The following is a 13982-nucleotide window of genomic DNA, read 5'->3' as shown; positions in this document are numbered from 1 at the left end:
AATAAAGAACTGAATGGCCAATAGTGAGGCAGGAGAAAGGATAGGCTGGGTTGGCAGTCAGAGAGAATAAATAGAAGGAGAAATCTGGGAGGAAAAAAGAAGTAGCCAGAAGAGGACTCCAGAGGCCAACCACCCAGCTACACAGCCAGCCACAGAGTAAAAGTAAGATTTACAGAAGAGAATGGGAAAAGCCCAGATGTAAAAGACCGATGGGATAATTTAAAGTTAAGGAAAGCTGACTAGAAACAAGCCAAGCTAAGGCTGGACATTTATAAGTAAAAATAAGGCCACTGTGTATGATTTATTTGGGAGCTGGGTGGCAGGTCCCCCAAAATAGCAAAAGCAAACAACACCAGATGCAATCTTTCTGGTGACTACTGATGATTAATGAGACACGCTATCATTTCCCCTAAATAATTATTCGCTATTTGTATATAATCTTTTAAGTAATGTTTTATGTCTCTAGTATAGTTGACTTTTGGTTTGTTTGTTGACTGTATATATAAAATGACTGGGTCTCACATAGACCAAGTTGGCTTCAAACTCAATAAGTAGCATAGGATGGTCTTGGACTCCTGGTTGTCTTGCCTGAGACTTCAAGGACAATAGTGATACATCACCATGCCCAGCAGCTTTGCCAATGATTAAATCTGAGTTATTTGAATTCTTATGGCTCAGTGATGCGACATGTTATATCAACTTTGTTACATGTATACTTTGTAAATATTTCCTAGTATTTTATAGGCTGTTTATTTACTCTAATGTTTGTTTTCTTTGCCATCTATAGATTTTTTAGTTTATTATCATTCTGTTTATATATTTTCATTTGTTTTTACTGTCCTGTTTTTAATTCATAATCTTAATATTTTGAAACATATATCAGGATATAAATCAGATAAAGCTTATCCCTAGAATCAACAGTAAAACCTTGTTAAGAAATATGTCTTTGTGAAGCACACTGACACATGCCTTTATTTTTAGAACTTAAGAGTCAGAGACAGGCATAGCTCTGTGAGTTCTAGGCCAGTCCGGTCTATATAGTTAGTTTCAGGATAACCAGGGCTACATAGTAAGACCCTGTCTCAAAAAAAGAAAGAAAGAAAAAAGAAAAAAAGAAATATAATAAAAAGGAAAATGTAGTCTTTTGAAAAACATGAGTACCACTCTATTTTGGTTCTTTTCCTCAAGAATTAAGAGAGTTTTAAGTTTTGTTCAAGTTTCATTTTTCACTTCTTTTAATATTTAATTGATTTTTGTCATTAGTAATGATAGAGAGTGAGAACAAGGAAGTTAATAACGTCATGGGAATTTGCCTCTTTTGTTCAAATTCCTTACCTGTTGTAGTAGGGAAACCATCTTGGAGCCCTAGTCTGAGATTTAAGAGATGCTAAGAACATATTTTGAAGAGATTTTTTTTTTCAGACTCAAAGGTGAAACACATTCATTATAAGCTCTCTTTGTCTAATCGATTGTTCTTATTAATGAGTACAAGAGAAAACATATATGAAATTTCATAGTCATAAACCATACTCTTTTTGTTAGTGGCGATTAAGAGTACACGGCCTTTCTTGTTGCACATAGAGTTCTACTTGCCAATAAACCCTGAAGCTTACATTTCACCTGAAGACCAAATTTCTCTAAGGCCATTCTTTTTCCATCTAGTAGGAAAGGCAACCCCGTTCCCATCTCTAGCAGTTATCCAAGAGCCACTTGTCCAATAGACACTTGCTTAGAATTAAAGAACTAGAATGAGCTGCAAGCAACAAAACATGGCATAAATAATTGATATCATTAGCCTTCATTAGCTTCTAGTGCCAGATAACAGATGGTAGGCATTCTTTTATATGAAAATAATTAGCAGCTCAAGAAAGAGCAGTCAAATTAGCAGAAACAAAGGATACATTGAGTAAACACATTAGCATGAAGAAAACAAATATGAGATATTGCAAAAAAGGTGATAATTTTAATTTAGTAAAGGCGGTATAGATAACCAGAATAAAATGACAAGATATTCTTGTCTGTCTTAAAATACTATGTGTTTTATGTTGAGATGGTAGTACTTGCTCTGTTCAATCAAGAAAAAATGAAATTTACAGAAAATTCTTTATTCCTATGTGAGTAGAAATATTTTGGTGTTGTTACAGCTTACCAGATATTTTTGGATGATTAAATAGTGAATAAAGGAATGGTTGGGTTAATGGATGGGTAAATGAACAAATGTATAGTCTTTTTTCAGTAAAAAATTTTACATGATGTAATTTTGAACTTTGGAAAATACACATTTGCTAGAATTTCCCTATTAAGTTAGAAGTAGATTCAGAAATATAGTTCCTTGAGTGAAATAATGTTAAACAATTTAATCATATTGAGAGCTGTATTTTTTATTCCCCAGATGAAATGCTATCTCTGAGTACTAAAGATGGTTTAGTCTACTTACATGATAAAAGTTATTTTAAGAGAAACATAATTATGGCATAAGTACATTTTACGTATCCTGATACTAAATATTTAATAAGCATCTTGCAAACAAGAAAGAAACCAGGGATGTTTTGTAGTAAGTGCTTAGAATCATTAATGAATCTTTTAATAACAGTGCATGCATATGTATGCAACAACTGCTTAGACAAGCTATTTTAAAGACAATGAAAGAAGCCTCTGGGCTTTGATTTATAGGAAGATACTAAGCCTTTTAGCTCTCATCTAAGTCATCAGCCACTGACATGTTTACCAATTTGTGCAAATAAGTTGAAATGCATTATTCTCTCAAATGGTAGTATTATCATAAATGTGAAGTAGACCAGGCCCCATACAAGAAAATATTTGGCTACTGCTCTGTGCACCTCTGATGTAATTTCACAGCAGTAATTAGCAATATAAGTAAGATGACGAACTCTGTGGAAATGGTCTACACTGTTGGGTTTGAATTCTAGTGCACTGAATCATTCTTCTGTTTTGGAAACTTGTTTTTCTTTTAAAAATCGCTGCTTGATTTTAATTCCTGTATATTCCTAAGATTGAAAGGTACTTTCCTCCAGCAACATGTATCTATTTTTAGGGATGTGTGGGCTTCGTGCCTAATTCTGGTATAATTCCTGGGCCTTAAAATGTAGAGACAAGACTCTCAGTGTGGTATGCAGAAAACTGCAAAATATCTAATGCTACAAAAGAAAATCCCATGGAGAGCCATTAATACCCAAATGAAACAAAAATTTCCTCTTAAAATTTATCCAAATTCTAGTTATTTATTTTATTTTCTAATTATGTAATATCTTCATTTTCTGAGAAATAACAATTGATGTAAAAGTGCCTGATGTCCAAAGAGCTATTAACCTCTGAAGATCACTGAACTTAAAACAGCATTAGGGAGGTTGAAGATGCTACTGCATGAGAAAAAGAAAAACAAATTAAGATATGCTGATATCAAAGTGATCAGCAAGAAACTATAAGTAATGAAATGCTGCGGGGGAGTAAGTAGCAACATGTCTTAAAGAGATGTTATAGTCACAATTAAACAATCATTTGTTTATAAGCCTTTCCATGTTGACTATAGCTCCCTCAAACAATGTCAATTAATCTTTTAGGAGGACTGAATAAAACTTCCATGAAATAAGAAAAGTTAATATAATTAAACTCTTTCAAAGAACATTAACAATCAGTGTAAGTAAACCACTCTGAACATTCATAGAACCCTCACAGAAAATTATTTTATGCATGGAAATTTTCTTTAAATAAATATTTTTTCTATAGGATTTATATGGAGGAATCAGCTGCAGTCAATATGAAAAGGTTTTATACAGCAGAATTAAGCCAAGGTGAAGCCAACAACCTAAACAAACTCATAAATATCGAGGATACTGACATAATTATAAAAAGCCTCTCATCTTAAAAAAATAGCTTTCTGCTAAAAACAAAGCAAAGCAAAACAAAAACAAAACAAAAAACCATGACCAAATAGATTTACATCAGATATACCACACATTCAAAAAAATCCATAGAAGAAAGAAAGAAAGAAAGAAAGAAAGAAAGAAAGAAAGAAAGAAAGAAAGAGAGGGGGCAGGAAGAGAAAGGTGAGAGGGAGGGAGGGAGGGTAGGAGGGAGGGAGGGAGGGAAGGAGGAAGGAAGGAAGGAAGGAAGGAAGGAAGGAAGGAAGAAAGGAAGGAAGGAAGGAAGGAAGGAGGGAAGAAAAGAAATACTCCCAAACTCCTTCTACAAATATAGTGTCACTCTAACACTCAAATCAGGTAAAGACCAAAAAGAAGAAAGCTACAGGACAATATGCCTAAATAAAATAGACTAAAAAACACGCATTAAAATATTTACAGAGAGAATATAGACATATATCAATAAAATAGATTATAAACCATGACTAACATGGCTTTATTATTGAAATGCAGGGATGGCTCAACATATACAAGGCAAAAAATGTAATATACCACATAAATTTATTTAAAGAAAAAGTTGATTATCATCTCTATTTCAATAAATCATTTGAGAATAAAATCATTTGACAAAATCCAATATGCCTTCCTGATAAAAGTTCTAGAGAATATAGGACTACAGGGAACATACAGAACACTGTAAAAATGCACAGCCAACATCATTCTCAATTGAGAAAAATTTGAATCAATTCCACTGAATTTAGGAACCTGACATGGATGCCCACTATCTCCACTCCTTTACAATACTGCCATTGAAATACTCACATGAGATATAAGACATGAGAAGTAAATTAAAGGGATCCAAATAGGCAAATAAGTCAAACTATCCTATTTGCAGAATTCGTGATATACTAAACATTAGAGATTCCCAAAATTCTGCCATATAATTTCAAGGAACAACTGAACAATGTGGCAGGATATAGAATCAACTTGCTCAAATCAATAGCTCTTCCATACAATGACAACATACATACAGGCATATTTTCATTCAAAATAGCCTCAATGAATGTAAAATATATAAGAATGAACCCCCAAAAGGAATTCAAGGACTTCTATAGCGAGAACTTTAAATCTCTGAACAAAAGAGACAAAGGAAACCACTAGAAAATGGAAGCACATATCATGCTCACGAATTGGTAGTGTAAACATTGAAAAAGTGGCTATTCCACCAAACGCTATTTACAGATTTAATACAATCCCATTCAAAATATCAATCTAATTCTTCACAGGAATGGAAAAAACTGTCCTACAACTCATGTGGAAGCACAAAACACCCCTGATAGACAAAAGAATCTTGAGTAACAAAAGAACAATGCTAGGAGGGTTACGATCCCAGCTCTTAAGACATATTAAAGAGTCATAGTAATAAAAACAATATGGTACAGGCACAAAAACGGGCATGCAGACTAACGGAAGAAAATAAAAGACCCAAACGTGAGTACATATAACTCGAGACACTTAATATTGACAAAGATTCCAAAATTATATGATGTAGGAAGTAAATCACCTTCAACAAATACTGCTGGGAAAACTGGATGTCTACATGTAGAAGAATAAAATTAGACCCATATCTATCACTTTGCACAAAAACTAACTCCAGATGGATTAAAATCTAAACATGAAACCTGAAAGTGTTTGAAGATAACATAAGCAGTATCCTCCATGATATAGGAAAGAACGTAGGACTCAATTTGCCCCAGAATTGGAGCCAATAATTGACAAGTGAGGCTTCATTAAACTAAAAGGCTTCTGCACAGCAAAAGGAACAATCAAATAGGTAACTAGGAAGCCCACCAAATGGGGAAGAATCTTTGCCCGCTAAACATTTGACAATGGATTAGTAACTAGAATATTCAAAGAAACAAAAGATGAGGAGTCCAAAGAAAAAATGACCCATTCAAAAAATGGACCTGGGGCAGGAATAAAGTTCTCAAAAGGAAGAAAAAATGTCTAAACACTCCTTCAAAAATATTCATTGTTCCTAGTAATAATAGATATGCAAATAATAACTTGGAGATTTCATCTTAGCTCAGTCAGTATGGCAAAGATTAAAGAATTAACCAACAACAGATGTGGGAGGAAATGCAGGAAAAAGGAAACTCTCATTCATTGTTCATGAAATTGCAAACTGGTACAGCACTAAGTAAATCAGTGTGGAGAATACATAAGAAGCTAAATTTCAATCTACCCATATGATCCAGCTCTACAGTTTTATGACATGTGCCCAAAAGACTCAACATCTACTCCGTGGTATTTGCTCAGCCATATTTATTGCTACTCTATTCACAATACTGAGGAAATGAAAAAAATCTAAATAACCTTCCACAGATGAGTGGATAATGAAAATGTGGCTCATATACACTATGGAATATTATTCAGCTCTAATGCTAAATGAAATCTTGAAGGTTGCAGGTAAATATATATTGGGTGAGGTAACACAGACCCAGAAAGACTAATGTACATGTTCTCCCTATTTGGAGGCTCCTAATTCCAAATCTTATGTGTGAGTTCATAGCCTGTAGTAACTACAGAAACTACAAAAGTAAAATATGACTATTGCCAGAATAAGAGGCTTGGGGAGCTATAGAGAAGGGAGTAGAAGAATTGTAGTGATCTGATCAGTGTAATGAAAAAATAGGGACTTTTTCCAGGGGCGATGGGTAAACAAAGGAGAAAGTGGGAAGAAGGTAAGGGGGAATGGCATGATACAAGTGATCTGCTAGGGGAAACTGGAAAGGGTGACATATTTAGGGAGAGGAAATACCGTAAATGCAGAAGAAAGAGTTGGGTGAGAAAAAAAACAATAAGGATGTCTGAAAAGCCACAAGGAATCACCTATTATTATTTTCCTAATGATAACTAAGATATACATAATTCTATGTATAAATATACATACATAGTTTTAATAACCTTTTTTCATCTCAGATGATGAAGATCCCTCCAAAAGCCAAAGATTACCCAATAAAACTCTGATACCAGAATAAAAATCCCTCTTTTGAATTGTAGGTCAGAGCTGTGCAAGTGACCATGAACATACAGCCTATTGCTGTTGCTTGGTTAAACCCATAAGTAGAAGTCAAGTCCCTTCTGCTAAAGACACCATGTACTTCAGAAAGAGTGCCAAGAGACGCCTGAGAAGGAACTGACCTTACTGTCATCTCCCTGTGGACCAGCTTCCATGGTAATGGAAGGAAATACTCAAGCTTCCAAAAAGGGGGAGTATATTAGTCTATACAGAGAGACTCTAGAAAATATAAATTCCTTATATGGAATGACTTACAGGCTGCAGTCCAACTAATCCAACAATGGCTAGCTGTGAATGGAAAATCCAAGAATCTAGCAGTTGTCCAGGCCCATGAGGCTGGATGTCTCAGTGGTCTTCTGTATATGCTGAAATCCTGAAGAAGTAGGCTCTATTGCCAGGAATGGATGTGCTGACAAGGTGAGGGCAAGCAGGCGAAGAATGAGTGAACCCTTCCTTCTTCCATTGTCTCTATATAAGATTCCATCAGCAGGTGTGGCCCAAATTAAAGTTGTGCCTTCACCTCAAGATCTGGATTAAAGGCATGTGTCATCTTGCCTCAAGATCTGAATCTAAAACCTGTGTCTTCCAGCCTCAAGATCAGGATCAGAGGCATGTTGTCTTTCTGCTTCTAGATCCAGATCACAAGTACACCCTCCGTTTCTGGATTGTAGTTCATTCCAGACACAGTCAAGTTGACAACCAAGAATAGCCATCACAATCCATCCCTTCTCAGTTTGACACACAATCATATCTCCTTACGTCATGATTAATTTCCAGATGAAAACAATAACCAGGTTATAGTAACACCTAAACATATTATAACTATCTCACGCACAATCGCAAACACATTGTATATCTAACCAGGCCATAATTACACCAAACATGATATAACTACCCCTCATACAAACACAAAACATTTAGAACAGGTGGCAATGTCCCATTCTTTTAATATCTCAAAGTTAAATATGATAACCAGCATATTCTCTTAATTGGTGTTAAAGAAATTGAAAGAAAACACAAATATCTGTACAAATGCATTCTTAACAAAATATAACACAGAAGCACTCATGTCAATTGTAATCCTCATTTCTGCAACTGGTCATGTGGCCTTAGATAATACTCATAACTACCTTCCTCTGATACCCATTCTGTATTTTCTCTACCCTCTACAAGCACGTCAGTAGGTCTTGACTCTTTTCCTGGAGGAGTGACCCATACCTCCATTCCTGATGGGTCTGTTCCCTTTGTCATCCTGCCTGGATTAGGCTGTTGTAGCTTCCCAATATCATGTAAATTAAATATATTCAAAATATTTCTATATCCAAAATTAACTCCTAGATCAAGTGAAAAAAATCTAATTTACTTAACTATGTATTTTATAACATCAGCTGAGAAGCTCATGTATTCTGAGTGATCAGTGAAGTCAGTGGTTTCCTAAATTGTTTAGTCAGTATGATATTTAATTCATACTCATTCTGACAGTTACCTATTTAAACCTTCAATGTATAAATACCTTTAGCACATCACCTCTGTATAATGGTATATGAGTTTTAAGAAAAAGTACATACACACACACACACACACACACACACACACACACACACACACACACATTAATTTACTCATGCCCTCAGCTTTCATAATTCTGACACTATAGCCATGGTAGAAGTCCATCAGGCCTTCTTAACATGATCTTCATGTTATGTGGTGTGTTTCATATCATTAAAGACGAAATATATTTGTTCCTTTTAAAATCTTTGTTTAAATTGAGTACACCCACTTCATGGATATAGAGAACAGAGGTGAGTGCATGAGAAATAATAAGGACCATCTTAACATTCTCTTAATAAAAAGGGCTCTACATTTAAAACTGCCTTCAAGTCTACCCAAATATAATTTAAAGTGAATTGTTTACATGCACAATTATGACCCAAACTTGTAATAAACTCAACTACTATGGCTCCCTGGAAAATTATTAACTGCACCATTTAATGTACATTGCTTAGCAGATTGAAAATTGCATGTTATAAGAGTGTAATGAAGTAAAATATCAAAATTATAAGAAAAATTATCAATTTATTATGCATTTACTTAGTAGCCTCTGTTAGAATTATACATTGCATTAAACAAATCTACAAAAATGTGCATAACAAAATAATTTAACATTGTTTATTCTTTTGTCTTGTCTTTTCTTTTCCTGCTTTCTGTAACACAAATTGTTTTTTATCTGAAGAAAGAAATTATGAATGGACACCAATAATCACACCTCAAGAACAAACTCTCCCTAACATGATTACATTTTTTAATGTAAAAATCCATATATAGAAATGTCAGGCACCTTTAATGTTATATCAAATACACAATTATAACAGAGGTATTTGAATAAATTTGTTATTGCATACTTATTTGGGTGTGTCATGGAAATGTTTTAGATTCATGGAAGCTGAATGATATATAAAAATGAGACACATTCTGTTTACAGCTACAACTGTATATAACTTAAAATATTTATTCAAAATCAAATATCTACTTCAGTATTTCTCCACTGTGTGTAGCATAGAATATCTTGGGAGGTTTTTTGTATCATCTGATATTTAGATCATATCCTACCTTAATTAAGTTAATTCTCAGGATTAGGACAGATGATGTGGTTTGAATAAAAATGGTCCCCATAGGCTCATAAGGAGTGGCATTATTGGGAGTTGTGGCCTTTTTGGAGTATATGTGGCCTTGCTGGAGGAAGCATGCCATTTGGGGTGGGCTTTGAGATTTCAGAAGCTTAAGCCAGGCTTAGTGGCTCACTGTCTCTCCCTGCTGTCTGCCAATCTATATGTTGAACTCTCAGTTACCTCTTCAGTACAATGTGGGCCTGAGTCCCACAATGCTTCCTGCTGTGATGACAAAGAATTGAACCTATGAACTTTAAGCCAGCCCTAATTAAATGCTTCCTTTATAAGAGTTACTGTGGTCATGGTGTCTCTTCACAACAATAGAAACCGTAACTAAGACAGATAATTTCATAATGCTGTTAAGATTGATTAAGTATTATTCGAAATGGATTTTCGTCTATATTCTTTATCTGAAGTGAATCCCATGCAAACAATCTCAATGGTTAGTTCCTCTTCATCTGACTCACAAGCAGCTTCAGGAGCTCCCTGGCAACATATTTTATTCATACAGTAATAGCCACAAAAGGTATTGAAATAGGGCACTGAATATTTAACAGTTGCTGCATATGCAGGAGAAGAAAGTCAATATTTTGGACCATTTCATCTGACTCTTAATGATTCTATTCTTCATTAGAGAGTATTTCCTTCTCTCTTAAAATTGGCATGGCATAAATTTATATGTTAAAATTAAACTGCCCTTTAGACAAAGGAAAGAATAATGGCTAAAATACAAATTCACAATTTAGAATAATTTAAAAAGAGAAAGAAGTTTGAAACTATGCAATACATTTTTACTTTGTTTTATTTTTATGTTATGAAGTATAAAATGTGGGTGTTTTCTTGATCATATAAATCATTAAGTCTTAAAGCTTATTCATCCTGCTAATAATAAATTTAAATTAAGAACTGAATGTATTACCAAGGAGATGGCTGGGTGAGTAAGGACCCTTATTGCCTAGCCTGGACTTTATAACCTGTACCATATCATATAAAAAGAAAACAGACTCAACTCCTGTAAATTGTCCGCTGACCAAACCACAGAGTACCACAGTGCATGTACCTGAACACACACACAGAGAGAGAGAGAGAGAGAGAGAGAGAGAGAGAGAGAGAGAGAGAGAGAGAGAGAGAAGGAGAAAAAGAGAAAACTAATAAAGAAATGAGATTTAAATGAGTAGAATTTAGGTTAATTTCATAGGTTTTCTAATTCATTTGGAGGTGATATAATTGTTTTCTTTCGAAAAAATCAATTTACTGTGATTTTTAAAAAATTTTCCTTCAGTGCACTATTCAATTGAAATTGTGTGACTATTAACTGAAAATTACTCCTTTAGCTTAGAAATAATTTCCCAAAACAGGATTGCTAGGTAATTAATAATAAATAATTAGCTACAAAATTGTGTTAAAAATCTAGTAGGCATTGTAAAAAAGCATTCACTTGTGTAAAGGTGGTACTCTTTATACAAGCATGTAGGTTTGCTTTCTTTTTAATCACTGAAGACTCAGGATACGGTTTACTATACACCCAGGATTAGTACTCTGGAAATAGCTGAGTTGTAGCCATATAGGAAGAAATAGTTAAAACTTAACTCTGACTGAGGTAATTACCAAGACAAAGATGAATGGACCCACGGCACTGATCATCTGGCATGAGTCATGTTAGGGATGAACCTGAAGGCTTTGGACATACCTTGAAAAGGCTCTACCAACCACAGAGCTGAATGTCAGTACACGAAAGAGCCTTAAACCTCATATTACTCACTTTTCTAGGGGCTGTGAACAAAAGGGGGGGGGGGGGAGATGGAGTTTTCCAGTGGTTGAAGAGGACTTAATCACCACGGAAAAGAACGCAGGCAGCAGGTACAGCTCACAGCTCTGGCTACAAGTGCTCGCTCAGGTTTTGGCAAATCAGGAAGCAGAGAAAGAACAGGAAATGGACTTGGGCTGCTGGTCTCAAAGTCTGATTCCTAAATAACATACTTCTAGTTAGGTCTTACTGCCCCAATATTACACATCCTTCCAAAGGGGTGTGACAATAGATGGCAACCAGTTGTCAAACACCTGAGCTCTGAAGAAACTTCTGATTATGGTTGCCCCTCCCTCATATCTTCCTAGATTGTCTCCACTTCTCCACTTCCTTCACTCACATTCTTTTTTCTCTCTATCAAAACCATCATTCAGGCAAAGCATCAGGACACAAAGTGGGGGAAAAAAAAAACTTTATCAACTACACATATCTGATAAAAGACTAATATCTAAAATATACAAAGAAATTATGGGATATAGATCTAAACAGAATATTCTCAAAAGAGGAAACCAAAATGTCTGAGAAGCATTTAAGGGGATTTTCAACATTCTTAGTTATCAGGCAAACGCAAATCAAAACTACTTTGAGATTTCTCTTGCACCCGTCGGAATAGTCAAGATCAAGAAGGTAAATGACGCCGGGTGGTGGTGGCGCACGCCTTTAATCCCAGCACTCGGGAGGCAGAGCCAGGCGGATCTCTGTGAGTTCGAGGCCAGCCTGGACTACCAAGTGAGTTCCAGGAAAGGCGCAAAGCTACACAGAGAAACCCTGTCTCGAAAAACCAAAAAAAAAAAAAAAAAAAAAAAAGAAGGTAAATGACATCTCACCTATAGGTAGCGGAGTACTTTGGACTGGACATTTGGAAATAGAAATGAAGTCAGTGAAGGAGCTGGATGACAGAAGGAGTTTGTCCTTAAGATGTCTAGGGTCACTCTGTAAGGACGAGCCATGTTCAGCTCGAGCGCCAAGATTGTGAAGCCCAGTGGTGAGAAGCCGGACGAGTTCGAGACTGCGATCTCCCAGGCACTGCTGGAGCTGGAGATGAACTCAGATCTCAAGGCACAGCTGCGGGAACCGAACATCACCGTGGCCAAGGAAATTGAAGTTGGTGGTGGCTGGAAAGCTATCATAATTTTTGTACCAGTTCCTCAGCTGAAGTCTTTTCAGAAAATCCAAGTCCCGCTGGTTCGTGAACTGGAGAAAAAGTTCAGTGGGAAGCACGTGGTCTTCATTGCTCAGAGGAGGATTCTGCCCAAGCCAACTCCGCACAAAAAATAAGAAGCGCCCGCCCCAGAAGCTGCACCCTCACTGGAGTGCATAACGCCATCCTCGAGGACTTGGTCTTCCCAAGTGAGATTGTGGGGAAGAGGATCCGTGTGAAACTGGATGGCAGCTGGCTCCTAAAGGTTCATTTAGACAAAGCTCAGCAGAACAACGTGGAGCACAAGGTTGAAACTTTTTCTGGTGTGTATAAGAAGTTCACGGACAAAGATGTTAATTTTGAATTCCCAGAGTTTTAGTTGTGAAGAAAATGACTGAATAAAGTGTCATTCATAGTAAAAAAAAAAAAAAAAAAAAAAAAAAAAAGATATCTAGGGTCCTGTTGGGAGCTCGCACCATAGCTTAAACTAAATTCGAAATTTTCAGAGAGGGAAAATCTTAGGAACACTTTTCGTGAACCTTCCTAGCTTCTTTAAAATGATACGTTACAGGTATTTTACAAAGCAAAACACTGTGTGCAGATGTGCACTCTGAAAAATTTCATTTTTGGTTAATCACAATGGCAGTACTGAGGTACACTGAAACAGTGAATAACATTCTGAAATTTTGAATCTGACACCATGAGTTCCATACTAGGCTCATTATTTACCCATAATAAAATACAAAGATGTTTCCCTTATTCATCTTATCTTCAGTGACAAATATTTGGCTTTGAAAAATAAACTATGCACTTGTTTCACATATTAGACCAGTGTACATTGCAGTGTAACGACTGTTCAAATTCTAGTGAGTTCTATTATATAGGTAAGGTAGTTAAATCTATAAAATATATTTTGATGCTTTAGCACTAAAATTTATATTATTCAGGGTGTAATGTTGAATACTATTTATGCTGTGATAGTGGGTGAAATGTATCACTTAAAAACTTCATTGTAAGCCAGCTATTCTTGAGAAGAACAGTTCTCCAAATTATCATTAATGTCACATTTATATTTGCAAATATATAATATTAAATTCAAGTCTAATTAAAAAACAGTATGTTTCACTTTTACAAAGTGTTTGTGACTTGTGGCTTCATTTTTCTTTCTTTGCTGTTTTGGTCTACTGAGGTTTTCTATAAAAAGAAGTGTCAATAATAATGAAATCTAAATCTCCTTGGCAACAAAATTTGTATGAAACTGGAAAAAGGATGAGTAATGTCATTTCTAATAGAATACATACCTGGCAGAAAACTAAATATGGCCATCACAGGAACTTAATGCAATGAAAAAATTTATTCTCATTTGAATAACTTAAAATGTTTTAGTTGAAACATTAGTTTT

The 13982-nt window shown here is 35.3% G+C and overlaps 1 pseudogene; it reads left to right on the top strand.

The window, feature by feature from the left end:
- Positions 1–12387: 12387 nt before the first annotated feature.
- LOC128117377 (40S ribosomal protein S7-like) lies at positions 12388–13000 on the top strand (annotated as a pseudogene).
- The last annotated feature ends 982 nt before the right edge of the window (positions 13001–13982 follow it).

The sequence above is a fragment of the Peromyscus californicus genome, unplaced genomic scaffold (assembly GCF_007827085.1).
Source record: "Peromyscus californicus insignis strain IS unplaced genomic scaffold, ASM782708v3 Scaffold_21__1_contigs__length_65335640, whole genome shotgun sequence".
In the NCBI taxonomy this organism is placed as follows: domain Eukaryota; kingdom Metazoa; phylum Chordata; class Mammalia; order Rodentia; family Cricetidae; genus Peromyscus; species Peromyscus californicus.
The sequence above is the reverse complement of the archived record's forward strand: the minus strand, read 5'-3'. Positions and strand labels throughout refer to the sequence as shown.